Source organism: Gobio gobio (assembly GCF_949357685.1).
Source record: "Gobio gobio genome assembly, chromosome: 5".
NCBI lineage: Eukaryota > Metazoa > Chordata > Actinopteri > Cypriniformes > Gobionidae > Gobio > Gobio gobio.
This window is the reverse complement of record NC_137101.1, coordinates 44,570,201-44,594,001: the sequence shown is the minus strand read 5'-3', so window position 1 is coordinate 44,594,001 and position 23,801 is coordinate 44,570,201. Positions and strand designations below refer to the sequence as shown.

Sequence of the window (23,801 nt, the reverse complement as noted above, 5' to 3'; positions counted from 1 at the left end):
CGCCTCGCATACAGCATATGTATCCCAGGGAACCGGGGACCATAACACTGCTCGGGCAGGGTGGCCGGTAAAGAAAAACGGGCCACCACATATACAGACACTTCATTCGAACTGACGGGTGGTTTACGACGGGTGGTTACAACACCCTGTCCCATGAATGAGGGCACGGCACCTGCCGGTCTCCTTCAAATTCACCACACCTTGTCTCATGAATGAGGGAGCGGCAACGCCGGTCGCCTTCAAATTCACAATATCTTGTTATATGAGTGAGGTAACGGCACCGCCGGTCACCTTCAAACTCACAACAGCTCGTCTCGTAAATGAGGGAACGGCACCGCCGGTCTCCTTCAAATTCACATGAGCCTAGTACCGAACTTACTACCAGTATGTGAGCTATGTCTGCGCAGAATCACTGGGCAGAACCAACGGCCCTATTGAACTGATAACACTTTCGCCTGTAAGGCAGGAACTTCCAGATTGTAAAATCTCACGAACGTAGACGGGGAGGCCCAGCCTGCCGCCATACAGATATCGTGGATGGAAATCCCTCTGGCCCAAGCCCACGAAGAGGCCATGCCTCTGGTGGAGTGTGCTCTGACACCTAGCGGGCACTGCAGGTGTTTGGAAGCGTATGCAGTTGCAATCGCGTCCACTATCCACCTGGACAGAGTCTGTTTCGAGGAGGCGAGACCTTTAGTGCGCCCACCAAACGAAACAAATAGCTGCTCAGAACGCCTGAAGGCGGCGGAGCGTGTGACATAAACCCTCAATGCCCTGACAGGGCAGAGGAAATTGCCACCGTCCCCCTCATCGGATGCTGGCAGAGCCGAGAGGGAGATAATCTGCGCCCTGAAGGGAGTGCCGATCGCTTTGGGGACATAACCATGCCTCGGTCTGAGAATGACCTTAGAGTCATTAGGACCGAACTCCATACACGTCGGGCTCACTGAGAGCGCGTGTAGATCCCCCACGCGTTTCACTGAAGCCAGAGCTATCAGAAACGCGGTTTTTAGCGAAAGGAACCTTGGTTCCACCGTCTTGAGCGGTTCAAAGGGATGAGCCTTCAGGGCCTCTAGGACCAAGGCCAGATCCCATATAGGAACCGACGGGGGCCGCGGGGGATTCATCCGTCTGGCTCCTCTGAGGAAACGGACAATGAGCTCGTTCCTTCCTAGCGTGCTACCTAGCGTCGTCTGAGCGAACGCTGCTATAGCCGCCACATACACTTTGAGCGTGGAAGGGGACCTGCCCAATTCCAAAAGCTCTTGGAGGAAGGAGAGCACCCGCTGGACCCCACATTGCTGTGGGTCCAATCCCTTGGAAACACACCACTCAGTGAACACCGACCACTTAGAACTATATAACCGCCTCGTCGAGGGGGCTCTAGAGTGTGAAATCGTGTTCATAACCCCTTCGGGCAGGTCAACGGGTATCCGTTGGTCACCCATACATGCAGAGACCATCGCTCTGGATGGGGATGCCAAACTGACCCTCCTGCTTGAGAGAGAAGGTCTGCTCTCAGCGGAACTGGCCAGGGGGGTGAGTGCGACAGCTTCACCAGCTCTGGGTACCAAATCTGGTTCTCCCAGCGCGGTGCTATAAGGAGCACCGGACGGCGCGTTTCCCTGATTTTCGCTATGACCTGGGTCAATAGGGAAATCGGCGGGAAAGCATACAGCGGGAGGCTGGGCCAAGTTTGGGACAGCGCATCCTCGCTTTTGGACAGAAACGTCGGGCAGCGGGCGTTCTCTTTTGTTGCAAAGAGGTCGAGCTCCGCTCTGCCGAACAGGCGCCATACCAGCTGGACTGTCTGGGGGTGCAGGGACCATTCTCCTGGGAGAATGAGGCCCCTGGACAGCTTGTCCGGGCCCACATTGAGGTGGCCCGGCACGTGCGCAGCTCTCAACGAGCGCAGCGAGCTGTGTGCCCACACGAGCAGGCGTTCTGTCAGATTGCCCAGACCTCTGGACCTGACACCGCCCTGCCGGTTCACGTAGGACACCACTGTGGTGTTGTCCGACCGGACTAACACATGGTGTCCTCGTATAAGCGGGAGAAACTGCTTGAGCGCGTTCTCTACCGCTATCATCTCCAAACAGTTTATGTGTAGGAGTTTTTCCTCGCTCGACCAAAGGCCCGAGGCTGATCTGCCCTCGAAAACGGCGCCCCAACCCGTGGTGGAGGCGTCCGTCGAGATGACCTTGCGGTGTGAGATGGCTCCCATCGTCACTCCCCTCTGGTACCAGTCGGCTACTAACCAGGGCTCTAGGGCTGACACGCAGCCCTGAGTCACTCTGATCCTGAAGCCACCGGACGCCCAGGCCCTGTGAGGCACTCGGGCGTTTAACCAGCATTGCAGCGGGCGCATGCGCATTAAGCCCAGCTGGAGCACAGCTGCAGCTGAGGCCATACGTCCCAGCATCCTCTGAAACAGCTTGAGAGGTGCGATTTTGCCCGGCCGAAAGTACGCAGCCATGCGCCGAACTTGGCCCGCGCGATGGGGTGACAGGCGGGCTGACATTGCCACAGTGTCCAGATTCAAACCCAGAAATGAGGTTGATTGCGTGGGCACTAATGAGCTCTTGGTCCAATTGACCGTGAGCCCTAGGCTGTCCAGATGGCTGAGCAGCATTGCCCTGTGGGCGAGGAGCTCGGCCTCCGACTGCGCCAGGATGAGCCAATCGTCCAGATAGTTCAATACTCGCATCCCTCGATTTCTCAGAGGAGCGAGGGCCGCGTCCATGCACTTCGTAAATGTACAGGGTGCTAGTGACAGGCCGAACGGAAGGACGGTGTATTGATAAGCCTGGCCGTCGAAGGCGAATCGTAAGAATGGCCTGTGACGCGGCGTTATCTTGATTTGAAAATATGCATCTTTCAAATCTAGGGAGATTAGCCAGTCTCTCGGGCGAATATGCGCGAGGATCTGCTTGGTCGTGAGCATCTTGAACGATCTTTTCATAAGAGCTTTGTTCAGACGCCTCAGATCCAGAATCGGTCTGAGCGACCCATCCCTTTTTGGCACGAGAAAATACCGGCTGTAAAAGCCTGACTCGCTCATAGAGTGGGGAACCGGTTCTATAGCCCCTTTGCACAGCAGCGTGGCTATTTCTGCTCGAAGTAGATGTGCTACTTCCTCGCTCACTCTCGTCTCTGTACGCGCACAGAAGCGCGGAGGGCGGCGAGCGAACTGCAGAGTGTAGCCGTGCTTCACTGTTTTCAGCACCCATTCTGATACACCTGGAATGGCTTCCCACGCTCTCGCGTGCGCCACACGGGATAGAACGGCCTCCGGGCTCGAAACGCCGCGCTTCGCGGGTTTGACGGCCCTTATAGGAGGGGCGGGCGCAGTGCGCGCGCTCTCTGTGCTGTGGGCCAGCCGATCGCTGGCGATGGCTGGCCGCCCTACACACTGCATCTCTGCCGCTTCGAGCGGGGAGTGGCTTGTGTGCGGCCCTACACTCATCGCTCCGGCCACCCTGGGCGGAAAATAAATGGTGTGTGGCGCGGCGCGTGGCGCCTGAGGCATAATGTTCGCGAAAATGTGTGAGCGCGTTTGAGCGGGCACAACTCTTACGCGTGGAACATGACCGGTTAAGAGTGGCTGTGTGACAGCGCGTGTTGTGGTTAGTCGTGGACGCAAACAAGCGGACACGTGACCTAACTCTAGCACTCGAGCGGCCGGTGGCCGCTTTATGTGAGTGGGGGACACAGGGTTTATAGTGCTTGTGTGCAGGGGTGAACACAGAAAAGTGGGCACATTTACTGCATTTGAAACACATACGGCGCGAGCCGTGCGACCAGAAATAATGCAACTTTTGTGATTTCTCTGGTTCGCCGTAAAAACGGCGGTTATTGACAGGCAAGAAGGCATTTTTGCCGGCTCGTTGGCTGCGTGAAATCCATCTGCAGCAGCCACAGTGGTGGGGGCTGACAGGAAAAAGAGTTTTGATGGTGGTCCGGCCGCGGCGGGACTTAACCGTCGTTTCTCGCCTCTTGCTAGGAGGACTTTGGAGGCTCGGGCTTCAGCGTGATCCTAGGCCGGGGGCCCCGAGGTGGAGGCGGCTTACCACGGCTGGAAGAGCGCGATCTGGGGCGGCCGCTCGGTCTTCTCTGAGACGAAGGGGGCCGCGCTGGGCGCTGCGCGGAGCTCGTTGCTGGCTGGTCACGAGGACGGCGAGCAGCGGAGCTATTGCTAGCGCCGGGGCGTCGAGGCAGGAAAAGGTTCATGGCCTGCGTCGTTTTCTGCACTTCGGAGAAACGGTCGACGATCCCCTTGACCGCTGGTCCGAAAAGCCCAGACGGAGAGAGCGGGGCGTTTAGGAAGGCCGCGCGCTCTGTTTCTCGCATGTCCGCGAGCGTGAGCCAGAGGTGGCGCTCAGCTACCGTGTGGGAGGCCATAGAGCGTCCGAGGGCCTGTGCTGCGGTCTTGGTGGCGCGAAGGGAGAGATCCGTCGCGCTTCGCAAATCCGTGATTAACTCAGCGTCACAGCATTTCTCGTCCAGGTCGCGGAGGAGATTAGCTTGGAGGATTTGCAGCACGGCCATAGAGTGCAGAGCGGACGCAGCTTGACCGGAGGCAGCGAAAGCGCGGCCGATCAGCGATGACGTCACTCTGCAGGCCTTAGACGGGAGGGCAGCCTTTGAGCGCCAACCAGAAGGTGGGCAAAGGTGCGCTGCGACCGCCTCTTCCACCGGAGGGATAGCGTTGTAGCCTTTCTCGGCCGCGCCGTCAACTTGTGAGAGCGTCGAAGAAGCCTGAGACGAGACCCTTGCGGAGAATGGCGCGTTCCAGGACTTTGCGAGCTCCTCGTGAAGCTCCGGCAGAAAGGGTGCAGTCCTGGAGGTGGGCGCACGGCGGCGACTGTTTAGGAAGCATCCGTCAAGTCGGTTCGGCGCTGCCACCTTGGGCGGGGCCCATTCGAGGCCTAGCTGCTCGACAGCCCGGGTGAGAAGGCGCAAGAGTTCGGCGTCCTCACCCGCTCGAGAGCGTCCGGAGCCCCGGACTGAAGAGGACGCGGAAGACCAGTCCTCGCTGTCGGAAGCCATGATGGAGCAGCTGTCGGCGCGTTCCGCGGCCGCATCCGCCTCATCCCCGGAGGCGGCAACAGCAATGGCGGCCTGGGGTGGGGGCGGGGAAGGCGAGAGTGAAGCGGGCGGGAAAGGTTCCGGCGAGCTTCTCTCTGCGAACTCCGGAGTCCGCTGCGAGCGGCGCTTCTTCCTGCGCGGCGTGGCAGGGACTGGAGGGATATCATCTTCGAACAGGACGAGTCGAGCCCGCAGGGTCGACATCGTCAGTTCTTCGCACTCTTGGCATCCGCCAGCGTGGAGTGCGGCGGCGGCGTGATCACGGCCCAGGCAGAGAGCGCAGATCACATGGCGGTCCCCGGAGCTGAGCTGCGCGTGACACGAGCCGCAGGTGGAACGAGACATTTGTATCAACGCTCGGCTCTTTTTGTGAAAAGTGTGACGCAGCGGCGACAACACTTTGAGCGTAAAAGGATATGGGGCTGCCGGATAGCAGAGCAGGCACGGAAGGCTGAAGGTGGCGCGATGCTGCCGGCTTCCTCAGGCGCTGTCCTCTGCTTGCTTGTCTGCGCGGTCACGGCGGCGGGTTCCAGATCCAGCGATGCGAAGGGCTTCGCTGAAGAAAAGAAAATCGAATATGCAGCCCGTGAGCCCTGCTTATATACACGTGGCCACGCCCCACCTGTAGGCAAATGAAGCCAGGTGGGCGCGAAGCGCCCTCATTGGTCGCCACGTCACGCGGGCTCACCGATAGGCTGCTGCAGTTGCCAGCAGAGCAGCCAATAGCACGCTGGAATAGCCTGCTATGGTCTGCCAGGCTGCCGCACTGCGTTGACAATGTTACAAAATTAAGGATAATTTGGGGTTTTTCAGAAATCTCGAAGAAAGAATACTTTCCCGTAGCGTAAGGAACTTACGCAATACGAGAGAACCTCTCGTAAGAGAACCCAGAGTTTCCCTTATTTCAGGGTTAACATACACAGAGTTTTCACTTAACCTCCTTTCTGAAACGGGCCCCAGTAATTTACCAGTTAATATTACAGTTATTTCCCTTAATGGAGGGTGAAAGTAAAGTACTCTAGTTTATTATTAGTGTGGCATAACCTTACCTCATATCACAGTAAAATACCTTTCAATGATGTTAAAGCTAAATACTGGCGATTTTACAGTTATTTACCCAGAAATCTACAGCAAGGTTTAACAGTGTATGATAAGCATTTATCTTTGATAAATTCTTCTGTAAAAGTTCTCTGTTTTGGTTCGTAGTCTGTCTAAAAGTGTACTGTATGTAATATTACTGTGTGTTTGTGCACAACTATTTACTATTCTCGTTTTGCCCTTTGTTTGCCATTGCTGTGTATTTAGATTCTAGTCAAATGGTGCAAAATCACTAAGTGGTTTACAGTTGTTGTTTTTTTATCAATAAATTATTGTGCTTTTCTTATCAGTATTGAATCTGTTTTCAGTATTGATCCATTTAAAGCAGGTACATGGTGACAGAACTTTCACTTTTGCTTCACAGGTCAGATGTGTTTTTTTCCATTGTAACTTATGTTTGGTCTCATCTGACAACTTAGAAACTGAACTGAATTGTGGTAAACTTTATATTAAGGTATCCTGATGTACAATCTAGGTGCTGTTGTTTAATCATGCACTGATTAAAAATAATCTACTTAAAATCTACTTAATAATAATAATTATTATTAATTACACTACATAACATTACATAAAGCACCAAAACTTCAAAGGAATTATATTTGAAACTAGACCTCTGAGTAATACTGAAGATATTACTATAAATTACAGCCACCTCTCCCCCTTTACCTTTCAGATGTGGCTCGTGTTTACAGCAATAATCTTCGGGGGTGGACTCATTTAAAGTAATGTAGTCATCAGGTTTTAGCCAGGTTTCTGTCAAACACAGCACATCTAGATTATTATCTGTAATAATATCATTAACAATTAGCGCTTTTGGGTAAAGGGATCGAATATTCAGCAACCTGAGCTTTATCAATTGTTCATCTGTATTATATCTGTTGTTTATTTGTTGGACATCAATTAAATTTTTACTGTTGAATGGTTTTGATGTTTTTTTGTATTTACTAATTCGGGGAACAGACACAGTCTCTATATGATAATATCTAGGTGAAAAATGTGCCAAATTACTAGACAGAAGAGCAGCACCACCCCAGGAGGGATGGATGCCATCCTTTTTAAACAGGTCAGGTCTGCCCCAAAAGCTTTTCCAATTGTCTATGAACCCTATGTTATTTTGCAGACACCACTTAGACAACCAGCCATTGAGTGATGATAGTCTGCTGAGTATCTCATCACTCCGGCAAACAGGGAGGAGACCAGAGCAAACTACTTCACCTGACATCGTACTTGCGAGTTCACACACCTCTTTAATGTTAATTTTGGTGATCTCTGACTGGCGAAGTCGAACATCATTTGTGCCAACGTGAATAATAATCTTAGAGAATTTACGATTAGCATTAGCCAGCACTTTTAAATTTGCTTTGATGTCAGGCTCTCTGGCTCCCAGTAAACATGTGACTATGGTGGCTGGTGTCTCTATTTTCACGTTCCGTGTAATAGAATCGGCAATAACTAGAGCACTTTCAACAGGATACTCAGTGGGTGCTTCACTGAGAGGGGAGAACCTGTTTGATGTTCTAATCGGAACCGAAGAGTGTTTTTTTGATCCGCGACTATGCCGTCTCACCATCACCCAGTTTCCCTGCTGCACGGGCTCTACAGCCGGAACCGAACAATGTACAGAGTTCACTAAGCTATTCGCATCCAAATCAGTGTCTAAAGCTGTTACATCCTCACTACTCTCAGATAAAATCTGGATCCGTGTCTCTAATTCTGAAATCTTCTCCATCAGCCTGACTATCTCCTTACATTATCACATGTGAAGCCCTTTTCGCCAATGGAGAAGGATATACTGAACATGTAGCATGCAGTGCAAGTGACAATGAAAGGAGAAGATGACATGGCTTACCGTGTTTGTTGATTAATCCAACTCACCACAGTTGTTTGATGGACTAGCAAAGGCAATAGAGGCTAATAGCAGGCTAACAAGCTAGTGAAATGCTAACGCGTTGTGATAGTGATTTAGATTAAAAGCTAGCGATGTCAAATTAAATGTGATAGGCAATATTAAACAACATATGGTGATGAGTAAGTTATATTTAGCAGTATAAAAATAACAAAGAAAGGATATCAAATAGAAATTCAAAAGCAAAGCTGTACAGAGCTACAAACACTGCAGAAAGCAGACAGGAGGCCAACAGTCATCGTCCAGCTGGTGTCATTGCAGATCAAATAATCTAGTCTTGAGGTCATAAACACATTAACTTACTTTTCCTCATTTGTCATTGAGAGCATATTGTATGTTATTTATATTTTTTAAGATGGAAGAATGCAGTTTTACAGATGTTAGAAACGTGGCTTTCAAATGAAATATTGTTATTAAAGAGCACACCCAGGCTCCACAGTATTCCGGATTACTACATGCAGAAGTTTTTGGTCCAATAATTAGAATCTGTGCTTTAGAGCAATGAATGAATGGACATTTTCCTCAGAAACACTACAATGCACTGTCATAATGTAGTAGACTAGCCTGACATCATCATACTCAATTCTAGTCAGAATATGAGTCTGATACTGCTCCATTGGGCTGTGAATATTGTTTTTTTTTCTTAATTTAGTCACTGTATCAAATAAATACCTAGGGTTGTGTTTTACTTCTAAGAGAGTCGAGAAATAAGCAGATCTAGCAGTTTTTTAATGCCTTTATGTATGAAATAATCGCAGATTGTGTTCTTTCCACAAAATGCAAAACACACACAAATACACACGCACACATTTTATATATATATTAGGGATGCAACAATACAGTTAGTCCACAGTTCAATACATACCTCGGTTTTTAACCATGGTTTTCGGTTTGGTTTGGTTCTGATGGCTTGTCACATACATTTTTTGTTATTCTATTCTTAGGCGACAGGAACAGCAAGAGGCTAAAGAGAAAAAAGACGTTTTTACTGCAATACTCTTTCTTTATTTTACTTAAAAGAATTGAAAAACCTACCTTAAACTTAAAACTTTACTTAAAAAAAACCCTTGTACACATTCCTAGTGTATTGGATAATATAAAATAAATATATATAAAGATTTACACTGGCAGTTCAGAGCTGTACAGCAGCATTTAAGTATGAAATTGAATGAATTAATGTAAAAATAAAACACTACATAGACTTCACTATAAAAATATACACTGATTCTTAGCTACTGTATTAGTTTTTCAGTCAAGAGCAGTGAGTGATTTTGTCTTTGTCTTTTGTTGTTGTATTAACATTAAAGGGATATTTCACTCAAAAATGAAAATTCTGTCATCGAGAAATGAATACAGGTTTGGAACAATATTAGAGTGAGTAAATAATGACATCATTTTATAGGTGAACTGTCACTTTAAGGACCGCGTGTTCACTACTGCCCTGTTGTCAATTTAAAGGTCCCTTTTTCCCTGTGTTTTTGAAGCTTTGATTGTGTTTACAGTGTGCAATATAACATGTGTTCATGTTTCGTGTGTAAAAAAACAGTATTTTTCACACAATTTACTTATCTGTATACTGCTGTTTTCACTGTCCTCAAAACGGCTTGAGGATTTCGTTGTTCTATGAAGTCCCTCCTTCAGAAATACGTAACGAGTTCTGATTGTGCCAGCGGTTCCCGTGTTGTGATTCAACAGCAGCATAGCGCACATTGCCCAGAAAGGTCACGCCTCTTACCATAACGGGGAGATGCATGCGCTCAAAGTACAGTGTCCCTGAAGGCCAAACAAAGGTGACTTGACTCCGGGATGAAAATAACAGCGTCTGGACGACATGGCGACAAACACACTCTACAAACGCAACCGAACGCAACACTTCCTCTTCTCCACGTGGGAGAGCAACAAGACCACGCCCCCTTTTTTGAGTATTCTTGTGGGCGGAGGTTAGTCAACAAACTGTTCTACTGACGTCATTAAAGCAGGATATACAGGGATGTAGTCCAAACTGGCCGTTCGCTGTAGGCTTTGAAAGGGAACTTCTGTTAAATAAAATATCTCGCTTGGCATTGAACTTTGAGCTTCATAATTTTACAGGTATTATTTATGCTCTAACAGCAACATTACACACTAACTAAAGTTTGAAAAATGGGATCACGAAGAACATGAAGGTCCCATGGCATGGCATTCTTCTATTATTTTATAATGTTTCCTGAGGTGTACTTATATTTTTAGTATGATTTTTACATCATAAAACGTCATAATTTAGAAATAAAAGGCATTATTTCAATACTGATGTTTGCCCTGTGGCTGAATGCCCTGTTTCAAGAGGCGTGTCTGCTGTAAGACTTCAGTAAAAACGCCCACTGTTGTGAAATTAACGGAGGGGGCGTGGTTTAACGAGGTCTACCAGGCACGAGCAGGCACGAGCTGCTGCCAGAGAGACGGATGGACCGGAGTTCACTTCTCATCAGTTTTCAGCACATCTCAGTTCAGTGAACTGTTGTAGTTACTGCATATACTTCAGGTTATTAGTTTATTTCTAGTCGGAGGGGCCGTCACTCATGTCAGAAAGTTAGTAACTTTAGTAAATCAGCGCTGACTGGAGACGCGAACCGTTTAGAACGATTCAGTCCGATTTGGTGAACTGATTCGGTTCACTAAAAAGAACCAGTTCAAAAGAATGATTAGTTCGCGAACCGGACATCACTAATGTACCAGAGACGGAGCGATTGCTAACAAAGTTATTTATAGTAACTACTGAGTTATGAGAGAGCTGTCAGCGCGAGTTTATTGTGTTTGTATCTGAGAGTTCTGAATAAACACGAGTCCCAGTCACACCGAGTCCGTCTTCATCATTATTACCAACTTTGTAACACATGCAATGTACCATTACAGCTGTCGAGACGAATGAGTTACGAGTAAGTGTTGATAATAGCATTATTTTTAGATATGTTCCTATCATATGAAAAGTGTCAGTGACGCGCATTGAGTAACTTACACAGCGCAAACAAAGACACAACAGCAGTAATCGAATGTAATCCAGTTTATTGTGGGAATAGCTGGCTAGCCTAGCCGGATACGCTCACACTTACCCCCCTTCTGCTTAATCTCGCGCCGCGTTTGGTGCCTCCGCTGTGGGCCAGATGCAGTACTGGGGGTCGGGGATGTTGAAGGCCGAGCTTCGGCGTGCGTGAGGTTTATCTCTAAAGACGTTACTCTGCTGATGTTGAGCAGAAACGACTGTATGCACATTTTAGAACAGATAGATGCGACGAGGACGTACAAAAACACTGACTCACAAGATAGAAAACACGAAAACACCGTTCTGTCTGGAGAGAGAGAAGCCGCTGCGTGTGCACGAATAATAAATAATTAGCTACACATAAGAAATCACTGATCACAGATCAGAAGGAACTGAAAAAAGACTTCTGTTTTCACTTGTACATCCAAACACTGAGCAACTGGCATGCCTCGCTCGTTTAAAAGCCATGATCTCTCGAGGACAAACAAATATAGCGCTCACTTGGGCGTGCCAAATTCTCTGGGCGGAGGAAAGGGAGGTAACCCTTACTGTTTTGACTTCATAACAGGAGACGTCAGGATTGGCTCGTCTGGCCTGTCATTTTCTCAAGGGCAGAGAAAGACAGCCAGAACTCGGTTTACACCGATCAACATTTCTATCCACTTGGGGACAATATTCAGGCTAGGGGAACTCATATTAATGTTGAAAACCCTCATTAAATGAAAATTTCATGCCATGGGACCTTTAAGACCTGCGTGCATCTAATATACAGACACGATTGCGATTTTACTTTCACTTTAGACATAACCGACTGTTTTTATGTTAACCTTGTGTGTATTTGACAGTATTAGCGCAGTAAGACGACTACTTAGTCCAGTAATCACATGTTTGACAGGCGTTTAGTGCGTGCGCTCTGAAAAGCACATGTTAAAACCGCGCACGCGAATGAAACCGGCAAGGCTTTAAAACGCATTCAAATAATGAACTTTCGTGATTGTGAATAACTAGTGTTCCGTCAGTATAACTCTACCACTAGCGTGTGATGTGAATGTATGTCGCATTGTTCAGTATTGGGATGGAGGCAAATGATAGAATTTGTAGAAAAATAATTAATTAAATGCGAAACCGAAAAAAACGCAATTCACAAGCGCATATTGAACCGTGAATGCCGAACCGAACGGTTCAATATTATATTGAGAATTGTGGCATCCCTAATATATATATATATATATATATATATATATATATATATATATATATATATACATACATACATATGTATCTCCTCCATGGACTGCCACCTTAACGTGGTGGAGGGGTTTGAGTACCCGAATGACCCTAGGAGCTATGTTGTCCGGGGCTATATGCCCCTGGTAGGGTCTCCCAAGGCAAACAGGTCCTAGGTGACGGGTCAGACTAAGAGCAGTTCACAAACCCCTTATGATGCCAAAAAGAAGGAGGACCGTGACGTCGCCCGGTATGGCGCAGCCGGGGCCCCACCCTGGAGCCAGGCCTGGGGTTGGGGCTCGTATGCGAGCGCCTGGTGGCCGGGCCTTCCCCCACGGGGTCCGGCCGGGCTCAGCCCGAAGGAGCGACGTGGGGACACCTTCCCGTGGGCCCACCACTCATGGGAGGGACCGTAAGGGGCCGGTGCAAAGCGAATCGGGCAGCAGTCGGAGGCGGGGGCCTAGACGACCCGATCCCTGGACACGGAAACTGGCTCTTGGGACATGGAATGTCACCTCGCTGGCGGGGAAAGGGCCTGAGCTTGTGCGTGAGGTTGAGAGGTTCCGACTAGAGATAGTCGGAATCACCTCCACGCATGGCTTGGGCTCTGGAACCACACTCCTCGAGAGGGGATGGACTCTTTACCACTCTGGAGTTGCCCATGGTGAGAGGCGGCGGGCTGGTGTGGGTTTGCTTATAGCCCCCCAGCTCTGCTGCCATGTGTTGGAGTTTACCCCGGTGAACGAGAGGGTCGTTTCCCTGCGGCTTCGGCTCGGGGATAGGTCTCTCACTGTCGTTTGTGCCTATGGGCCGAACGGCAGTGCGGAGTACCCGGCCTTCTTGGTGTCCCTGGGAGGGGTGCTGGAAAGTGCTCCGACTGGGGACTCCGTCGTTCTACTGGGGGACTTCAACGCCCACGTGGGCAATGACAGTGAAACCTGGAGGGGCGTGATTGGGAGGAACGGCCCCCCTGATCTGAACCCGAGTGGTGTTCAGTTATTGGACTTCTGTGCTAGTTACAGTTTGTCCATAACGAACACCATGTTCAAGCATAAGGGTGTCCATCAGTGCACATGGCACCAGGACACCCTAGGTCGTAGGTCAATGATCGACTTTGTGGTCGTTTCATCTGATCTGCGGCCGTATGTCTTGGACACTCGGGTGAAGAGAGGGGCGGAGCTGTCAACTGATCACCACCTGGTGGTGAGTTGGATCCGATGGCGGGGGAGGAAGCTGGATAGACTCGGAAGACCCAAACATACTGTGAGGGTCTGCTGGGAACGTTTGGCCGAGTCTCCTGTCAGAGAGATCTTCAACTCCTGCCTCCGGCAGAGCTTCGACCGGATCCCGAGGGAGGCTGGAGATATTGAGTCCGAGTGGACCATGTTCTCCACCTCCATTGTCAAAGCGGCTGCTCGGAGCTGTGGACGCAAGGTCTCCGGTGCCTGTCGAGGCGGCAATCCCCGAACCCGGTGGTGGACACCGGAAGTAAGGGATGCCGTCAAGCTGAAGAAGGAGTCCTATCGGGCCTGGCTGGCTTGTGGGACTCCTGAGGCAGCTGACAGGTACCGACAGGCTAAACGGACTGCAGCCCGGGTGGTCGTGGAGGCAAAAACTCGGGCCTGGGAGGAGTTCGGTGAGGCCATGGAAAAAGACTATCGGCTGGCCTCGAAGAGATTCTGGCAAACCGTCCGGCGCCTCAGGAGGGGGAAGCAGTGCCCTACCAACGCTGTTTACAGTGGCGATGGGCGGCTGTTGACCTCGACTGGGGATGTTGTCGGACGGTGGAAGGAATACTTCGAGGATCTCCTCAATCCCGCCGTCACGTCTTCCATTGAGGAAGCAGAGGCTGGGGGCTCAGAGGAGGACTCGTCCATCACCCGGGCTGAAGTCACCGAGGTGGTCAAGAAACTCCTCGGTGGCAAGGCACCGGGGGTGGATGAGATCCGCCCTGAGTACCTCAAGTCTCTGGATGTTGTGGGGCTGTCTTGGCTGACACGCCTCTGCAGCATCGCGTGGCGGTCGGGGACAGTGCCTCTGGGATGGCAGACCGGGGTGGTGGTCCCTCTTTTTAAGAAGGGGGACCGGAGGGTGTGTTCCAACTATAGGGGGATCACACTTCTCAGCCTCCCCGGGAAAGTCTATGCCAGGGTACTGGAGAGGAGAATCCGGCCGATAGTGGAACCTCGGATTCAGGAGGAACAGTGTGGTTTTCGTCCTGGTCGCGGAACACTGGACCAGCTCTATACCCTCTACAGGGTGCTGGAGGGTTCATGGGAGTTTGCACAACCAGTCCACATTTGTTTTGTGGATTTGGAGAAGGCATTCGACTGTGTCCCTCGCGGCATCCTGTGGAGGGTGCTGGGGGAGTATGGGGTCCGGGGTCCTTTGCTGAGGGCTGTCCGGTCCCTGTATGACCGAAGCAGGAGTTTGGTCCGCATTGCCGGCAGTAAGTCAGACTTGTTCCCGGTGCATGTTGGACTCCGGCAGGGCTGCCCTTTGTCGCCGGTTCTGTTCATAATTTTTATGGACAGAATTTCTAGGCGCAGCCAAGGGCCGGAGGGTGTCAGGTTTGGGGACCACATGGTTTCGTCTCTGCTCTTTGCGGATGACGTTGTCGTGTTGGCCCCTTCTAACCAGGACCTTCAGCATGCATTGGGACGGTTTGCAGCCGAGTGTGAAGCGGCTGGGATGGGGATCAGCACCTCCAAATCCGAGGCCATGGTCCTCAGTCGGAAAAGGGTGGCTTGCCCACTCCAGGTTGGTGGAGAGTTCCTGCCCCAAGTGGAGGAGTTTAAGTATCTAGGGGTCTTGTTCACGAGTGAGGGGAGGATGGAACGGGAGATTGACAGACGGATCGGTGCAGCTTCTGCAGTAATGCGGTCGATGTACCGGTCTGTCGTGGTGAAGAAAGAGCTAAGCCGTAAGGCGAAGCTCTCGATTTACCGGTCAATCTACGTTCCTACTCTCACCTATGGTCATGAGCTTTGGGTCATGACCGAAAGGACAAGATCCCGGATACAGGCGGCCGAAATGAGCTTTCTCCGCAGGGTGGCTGGGCGCTCCCTTAGAGATAGGGTGAGGAGCTCAGTCACTCGGGAGGAACTCGGAGTAGAGCCGCTGCTCCTCCACATCGAGAGGGGACAGCTGAGGTGGCTCGGGCATCTGTTCCGGATGCCTCCTGAACGCCTTCCCGGGAAGGTGTTTCGGGCATGTCCAACCGGGAGGAGGCCCCGGGGAAGACCGAGGACACGCTGGAGGGACTATGTCTCCCGGCTGGCCTTGGAACGCCTCGGTGTCCCCCCGGAAGAGCTAGAGGAAGTGTCTAGGGAGAGGGAAGTCTGGGCATCTCGGCTTAGACTGCTGCCCCCGCGACCCGGCCCGGATAAGCGGAAGAAGATGGATGGATGGATGGATGGATACATACATGCACTAAAACTCCCAGAATCCTCTCTGCACACACTCCTCCGTCACCTGCATCTGCTAGCCACCACTCCCTACATAAGCAGTCACCTTCCACCTCACAAGGGTCTGGTCTTGTTGATCACAAACTCTCTACTTACCTGTCTCGTTACCTGTTTTTTTACGTATGATCCTCATCGTCGTCGGCCTTCATTGTCCCTCCTCTTCTGTTCTGATCATCCGTCTGTCAGTCACCAGCATCTGCAAAGACGAGGAGACTATTATTAGTGATGTGCAGACCGAGGCTTCGTGAAACACTGAAACAGTTGAAGCAAATGTGCCTTTGTGTCAAAGTTTCTAAACAATTCGACACCCATCTCCATGGCGGCCCCTGCTTGTCAGAACAGTGTAAATGCAACAAAACCCAGGCCAAACATGCATAAAAACACCTTTTAAAAATATATTGCAGATGTTTTATTGAAAGTAAAACATTTCAAGTGCAATTAACTAATCATAAAAATAACCTATAGACACTTAATATTAAATGTATCAATTGTCAGGGCTTGTTTATGGTTTAGATAAATAGGCCAATACGAGACTATTAACAGCTATGCATTTTAATTATACTAATGTCTAATTAAAACATCTACAAATGTATAAAACTGATCAGAGATCAGGTAAAACCCACACACTTGTTCAATGGTTCTCAGTGACTGCTCACTTTTACCTTTAAAGAATTAGAGGTTAATGAATAACAACAATTTTAATGGAGTCAGATAAATTATATTAAACTGAATTATGCTCGTCATCCTTCAACTGCTTTTTGTTCTGATTATTGGTTAAAAACAGCAGCGTAAGCTTCCAGCCTTGAGCCACTGATGTGTGCTCGTATCATTCGGGGGACTGAGTTAATCATTATATGTGTGGTTTTCCTTCACATGCTAAAATATCCTGAGTTATGGGAAAGTACCTGCACTTCTGATAATGTGTTCATTAACACAATAAAGTAAAACTTAGTCTAATTTTCTCAACACTGAGAATTATTAATGAACGCCCGTTTCTCTACACTCACGCTGGTCAGTCATCCATGATTTCAGTGTTAAAATCTTTGCTAACTGCACATTATATTGTGCTGAAATGTTACAGACTACTGTAAAGTTATATAGGTCTGAATTAAATAATATGAATAATTAAAAAATTATGTGATGTCAATGAGATGAATAAAACCCAAGTTTGTGTTCAGGATTTCCATTTTGTTTAATAAATCAGCTTATATAGGCACACATCCTGAAATAGGCGAAATAAATAAAAAAAAAATACCTAGAAATGTAGGCCTTCCTATATAGCTACATTATTCCCTGAAGCTTCTTGTTGTCAACATTGTACCATTGATCCTGATATTTTCTGAGGAACTGCTGTGGGGCATGGACTCTTACTTTTTAGGTCTGCTGCTCTCGGTTCCCTGTCAGTATCCTCTTACAGTATCCTATACACATATAACTGTGTATGTGACAAATAAAACTCTTGAATCTTGAATCTTGAATCTTGAATCTTGAATCTGTCATGTTTTTTTAGCTGCAAGACACACACACACACACACACACACGTTGGGTTTTCATGTTTTATGGGGACTTTCCATAGGCGTATCCCCCTACACTGCCCCTGCCCCTAAACCTACCCATCACAGGAGACATTCTGCATTTTTACATTTTCAAAAAACATCACTTAGTCTGATTTATAAGATGTTTTCCTCATGGGGATCTAAAAATGTCCCCACAAGGATGAGGATGAGGATATTGCCATCTTTGTGGGTACATTTTGTCCCCATAACGTAGGGATTACCAGTCCACACACACACGCACACGCACACACACACACACACACACACACACACACACACACACACACACACACACACACACACACACACACACACACACACACACACACACACACACACACACACACACACACACACACACACACACACACTTAAGGAATAGTTCAATGTAATCCAAAGGTTTGATAGACATAGCCGAATTATAGTCATTTAATAATAGTTTAGGTGTTTGAATTAATATTCTTTTTTTAAGATTAATCCTGCAGTTCTTCCTTTAATACAGATGTAGCCCCTTTTCAGATTATATATTTTTAATAATTAAAAAAAATCTGAAATCCCTACCTGATGCTCGAATTGAATTGAAAAGGAGCTCCAAGTGATCCTGGCTAAATCGGTTAGTGCAGATGTACCACTGAAATCATAGCTGTTCAGGAATCATCAACTTCCCACTGTTTCCTCAACTCTTTGTCTTTGGGAAACCATCAATGTGTGAGAAAAGTTAGCTAGCCAACTAGTATATTACTGTTAAGAGTCACAATATGTCAGTCGCCTACCCTGATGCGAGTACTTGTCATAAAAGTCGGTTTTAAGAAAATATAGATGAATATTTAGATTTCAGGAAGTGTACTTATTATATTTAAAATATAATATAAGCTAAAACTATAATATAAATCATGTCAACTCATGTATCAACTTTCACAGCTAAGTTAGCTATTTTAGTATGACTGACTCCGGTGGCCAACTTCACTATTACTAATCATCTAATGACCAAATACAACCAGACACAAATGTTCAGTCTTACTCGTGAAAGGTAAATGTTTCCAATTGTGTGGCGATTTGTGCAGCACCAAGCAACACAAAAAGCAGGCATTTTTCTCAGTTCCAGTTATTAGAGTTATGGGAAAGTTGCCCTCCGCAATATGTTGACATTGATGTACTATCCAGCGGCCAATAGGGCAAATATGACTATGTTTACATGGACAGCAGTAATCTAATTATTGACCTTATTCTGAATAAGACAATATTCTGATTAAGGTGTTTACATGAGTTGCTTTTAGAATATTCCATTCATGTTCCCGTTTTACATGTAATAGAACATAGCTCGATTAATGGCATGTCATTACGTCCCCATGCCACCACGCTACAACTGTCCCAAGTCTAATCATAACGTGACTTTGGCGGGCCTGTTAAAATTCAATGGGCTCAGGCTATAACTTTACCTGCGAGTGTCACTGTTGGAAAGTGTTTTTTTAATACTTTTTAATGAAATTATATATATATATATATATATATATATATATATAGGGCTTAGTGTATGTGTAAATATAGGGCTTTAATGTAATTTTATATATATATATATTAGTGGTGGGCCGTTATCGCCGTTAACTTGCTGTGTTAACGTGAGACTCTTATCTGCCGATAAAAAAAATATCGCCGTTAATCTATTCTCAAAGTTGGGTTTGGAGCTGGGTCTATACTACGCAAGCTATGATGACTTTCACCTTGATATTTTAGTGCGGATGTATACCTAGCCGAGTTGCACTGTAGGGGGCGAGAGAACGAGTCTTCGAACCTGTGTGTGTATGCCTACTAGTGTTGTCAAAAATATTGATATTTCGATATGTATCGATACTGAAATATCTGAAACGATACGATACTAATTTTCTACAGTATCGATATGAGCTGCGCTCTCCTCTCCTTTCCGACCGACAGCGAGTTGACACGCACCCGCCTGTTCTGCTGGATTTTACCTCATGACAGCGTGTTAATATCGGTGTGACTGGTCTGAATTTCACGCAGGGTTGCACATAATGTTAATTCTACTAATTCCCGCAGATTTCGCGCTCGCATCTGAAGCGCACACACACATACCGTAATAAAGCCGCCTCTGACATACAAGTGCAAAAATTAGCTCCTTTTCCAGCTTATTAATGGTCAAATACACTCAAAAATGTCTCGATGCCCATCTTGATGAGTTTTAACGTAAACACAGTCATAACCAGCTCACAGGAACAGTGGGATCCATGCGTGCGTCAGGTCTTAAAGGGACAGAAGTTATTTATTATTCAAACTACAAAAAGACAAACGATCACTTAAGAGCACACATAGTCTGAATGCCTTCGGCAGAATTCAAATGAGCCATTTTAATGTAGATTAAATAAATTAATCTATACCCACCACTAATATATATATATATATATATATATATATATATATATATATATATATATATATATATATATATATATATATATATATATATATATATATATGGCTTAACAGAGGGTGGGTTGCTCTGGTGTGGCCGGGGCTTATTGAGGGGCCTTTTACTTGCCCTGATAAAAGTTACGTCCAGGGGCCGGGGCGAGGGCCTCCTCGTCCTCTGAGACCCCAAGAAGGCCCGCGTCATCACCGACCCGGCTGGTTCGAAGGACTGGGCTCTCAAAACGATTAATGAATGTACACACAATTATCCATGTACTAGATAAATGTTATGAATGTATCTTACTAGCCACAAACAAATGCCATTCGATTTGAATCTGTGGAATTCGGGTTTAAATGATTGTGCAGCGATTTGTACATGTTTGCGAATAAAAATGTTCTGTTCTGCATTCATAAATCATAAATTGCTCATTCAAAAAGTAATCTGTGCATTTGTGAATCAGGTGACACGCGTGCATTTATTGACATCTTGTTCGAGTGGATCGCGTTCGGTTCATTTGGATTTTGAGACTTCCTTTTCGCAGTTTACAGCATTTCAAGACCCGCACACACACAAACAACCAATGAACAAGCCCAGTGCTATTCATTAATGTGTAAACGATTTAAAACATTTGCAAATGTGCGTTTCTACACTGAAACAAATGCTTTTCAACTGGTGTCTGTAGAATTAAGATTTTCATTAACGTGAAGCATTTTGTACCAATAAAGTAATTTTTGTGAGTATAAATGTTCTATTTTGTAGTAAAGTGTCATAATTTCCACGTGCAAAAAGTAATCCGTGCATTTGTGGATCAGGTGACGCGCATGCATTCATTGACTCGTTTGTGAGTCGATCCTATTTGATTCATTTGGATTTTGAGACTTTCTTTTCGCCGGTTTGGCCTTGCACGATCCACACACAGATGTGTGAGAAAACCTGCTGCCACTAGATGGCAGTATCTGCCAAAACAGACACCGACACCGGAATCAAGCGTTCTTACCATAGACTGTTAAAAAGTTCTCACCCATATTATGCTTAAAGTGGCTTAAGGAAGTGATATTAAAACACCAAATTCCCTACACACTTTATTTATAAAATATATTTTGTAGGCTACAGACAAGCAGAAAAATATGAACTCAAAACGCGAATGTTTCCTCATTGTAAAGATAACGCTTAACAGTAGGCTAACATCATTATCATAGTCTACTTTGTATAGGCAAGCAGATTAAATCAGGTTATGAACAACATTTTCTCATCACAACATTATTCTCCAATAGAAAACCATTATACCGGTACAATGCTTAACATGCAATATAGCAAGTGGATGTCATCACCATCTTACTGCATTAAGCCACGTTAAGCGTTTTCTTTTAATAGGCTCTACGGTAGGAAACCGCTTAGCCTAGGCTACAGGCAAGAGCCTAGAATATAACAACGCAATCTGGGGATTTCCTCCCTTAGAGCCCGTTAATAAGAAACGCTTAACGTGAAACTCCCCAGTTGCGCTCATATTCTAGGCTTCTTTTTATCTGCTAAATTAATAATGTATGCAGGCCTATACGGAGTTTGGTATTTTAATGTCTTACATTAAGCCAGGTTAAGTGCTTTCTTTATAACGGGTTTCTAGGAAAAGGCTTAAGTAGGCCTAAAATTTTATTCTGGACTCGTCTGTTTTTATGTAGCCTACATATAGGCTACTATAGCTAGCCTATTCTTTATTAGTGAAGTACAGAATTTGTTCTTTTAATACCACTGGTTATAATTAAGCCATGCACGTTAAGCGTGCAGAAAAATGCTTAACGTAGCCTAATTATAGAGCTGCCTTTTTGCACATGCTTGCCTATGCTTTATTAATAAGAGTTTGGTCTTGCACGGTCTTCATAATGCGTTTTAGAATATTCCCGAGGAAACAATGTGAAACTTTGCGCGTTTTGAGTTCATATTTAATGTCACTGTCTTGCATTAAGTAAAAAAAGAAAAAGCGTTTTCTTTTTAACAGGGGACGAAATGCCCTGCACGTGATAGCCTACTTGCGCGTCGCATTCATATTCTAGGCTCTTATCATAGTAAGCGTTTTCTCCCATAAAGCCTATTATAAAAGAAAACGCTTAATGTGGCTTCATGCATTAAGACGGTATTAAAACTGAGTAGGCTATACACTTTATTGAACATGCTATTGTAACAAAGTTCAAATAGCAAGGAGGATGAAGACAATTAATGGTAAGCGTAACTGGAACTCGTGCTTTTATTCAGAACTCTCTTTGTCCAACACAAAGTAAACGTTGCGCTCACAGCGCTCTAAATAACTCAGAACTATTGTTTCCTCTCAGCTTTCCAGCTCCCAGTGTCCGCACAAGTTCCCAGTCAGTCTCTCTCTCCTCCATAGGCTCTATGCAGCGGGGATTGTGACGTGTTTCCGACTACACGCTCTACTGGGCTAACAGTTTCCGGTTCCGTGTTTACATCGCGCGATACTTGTACGGCGCGAAACTTAACAGCGACAAACATTTCTGGTTGTTCTTATATTTAGTTTTTGGCAGCTTAACCATGGAGAAAAAGGTTTTCCGATACCAAAAGCTAATGCGACCTAGATCGGAACATTGTTGTGTGCCGTTGTGCGTTGTGTCGGCAAGATACAACTCGACTGTGAGTTTCCATTCATTTCCAGTGGAAGAGGATCTCAGAAAAAAGTGGATCGTTCAGATCAGGAGAGATGACTTCCAAGTCAACAAAAACACAAAGGTGTGTAGCGTTCATTTCAGACCTGATGACTTTATGGAAGGGACTCGTCTGAAACGTCTGAAAAAAGGTGTTTTCCCTACACTGTTTGAGTGGAACCATTACCAGGAGCAGCCGCAGAGGTTGAGTGTTTGGGAACGTCGAGAGAGACCGCTGACCCCTGATCCTGACTCGGACATAGACCAAGAAGGTATGGACTTTGATGTGGAGAGGACTGGACATGATTATTGTTCAGTTCCCGAAGCTGCAGCTGTGGACATGGTTCTACATGAAAACGAGGAGTTAAAAAGGCAGCTAGAAGATGTATGTAAGCAGTTGGAGCAAACAAAGATCACACACCGCTTTGGTCTCAAGAGATTTGCTGGGTCTGATGAGGACATACGCTTTTATACAAGGTAAGATATTGCCTGTGGTAGGCATTTGTAATAGCGTTGCCATTGTCCTGAAAACACTAACTTAGTCCACGTTTGTGATAAATATGATTGGAGTTGTATACGCTAGCTACACGTAGCCTAGGCAGTCTAAAAGTAGGCTACACTGACCAAAATAATAACAACAACGTAGACTAACATAATTATAAGTATGAACACCAGCTGGTGAAACGATTAATCACATTTAAAAAAAAAAGTTTGTGTGTACATACACATGCATGTATATATTTCAGAAATAATTGCTGATAATATATATATAAAATAAAACATTTTTCTTAAAAATATACATGCATGTGTGTTTTTTATATATACTAAATAATTATACACAATACACACACACATTATGTACACACAAACATTTATTTTGGATGCGATTAATCGTTGCACAGCCCTAAACAGCAACCAGAGTTCGTTTAATCATACATACCAAATTCCATAATTGTCATGACTCAATATTGCAAGATAGTAGTTCAGCATTCATATTTCCTAAACTTTAAACTTACTACAAAGCTATGTATAAGTATTTTATGCCATGTGAGAACCAATGCACGTTTATTTCTTGACAGATTTGCAACATACAACCATCTGATGGCCTTCTGGGAACTGATTGAACCGGCAACTCACAGGATGATTCGTGTCACCAACTCCAAAGTCTTCAAGGAGCCTGGAAACACTCGGGCACTTCCTGCAATAGATGAATTCTTCCTGTTCTTGATGCATCTTGCTTTGGGCCTCAAGCAAAGGGACCTTGGTCATCGGTTTCAAGTACATCAGACCACTGTAAGCCGCATCGTAACAACCTGGGCCAACTTCCTGTACTTTGTCCTGGGGTCAGTGTGCATTTGGAT

At 46.4% G+C, this 23,801-nt stretch overlaps 1 protein-coding gene across 1 annotated transcript in view; it reads left to right on the top strand.

Annotated features, from left to right (window-relative positions):
* The window catches only part of LOC307126529 (uncharacterized protein), a 1,210,917-nt gene that overhangs the window by 292,881 nt on the left and 894,235 nt on the right, over positions 1 to 23,801 (top strand). The gene's annotated exons all lie outside the window — the stretch shown is intronic.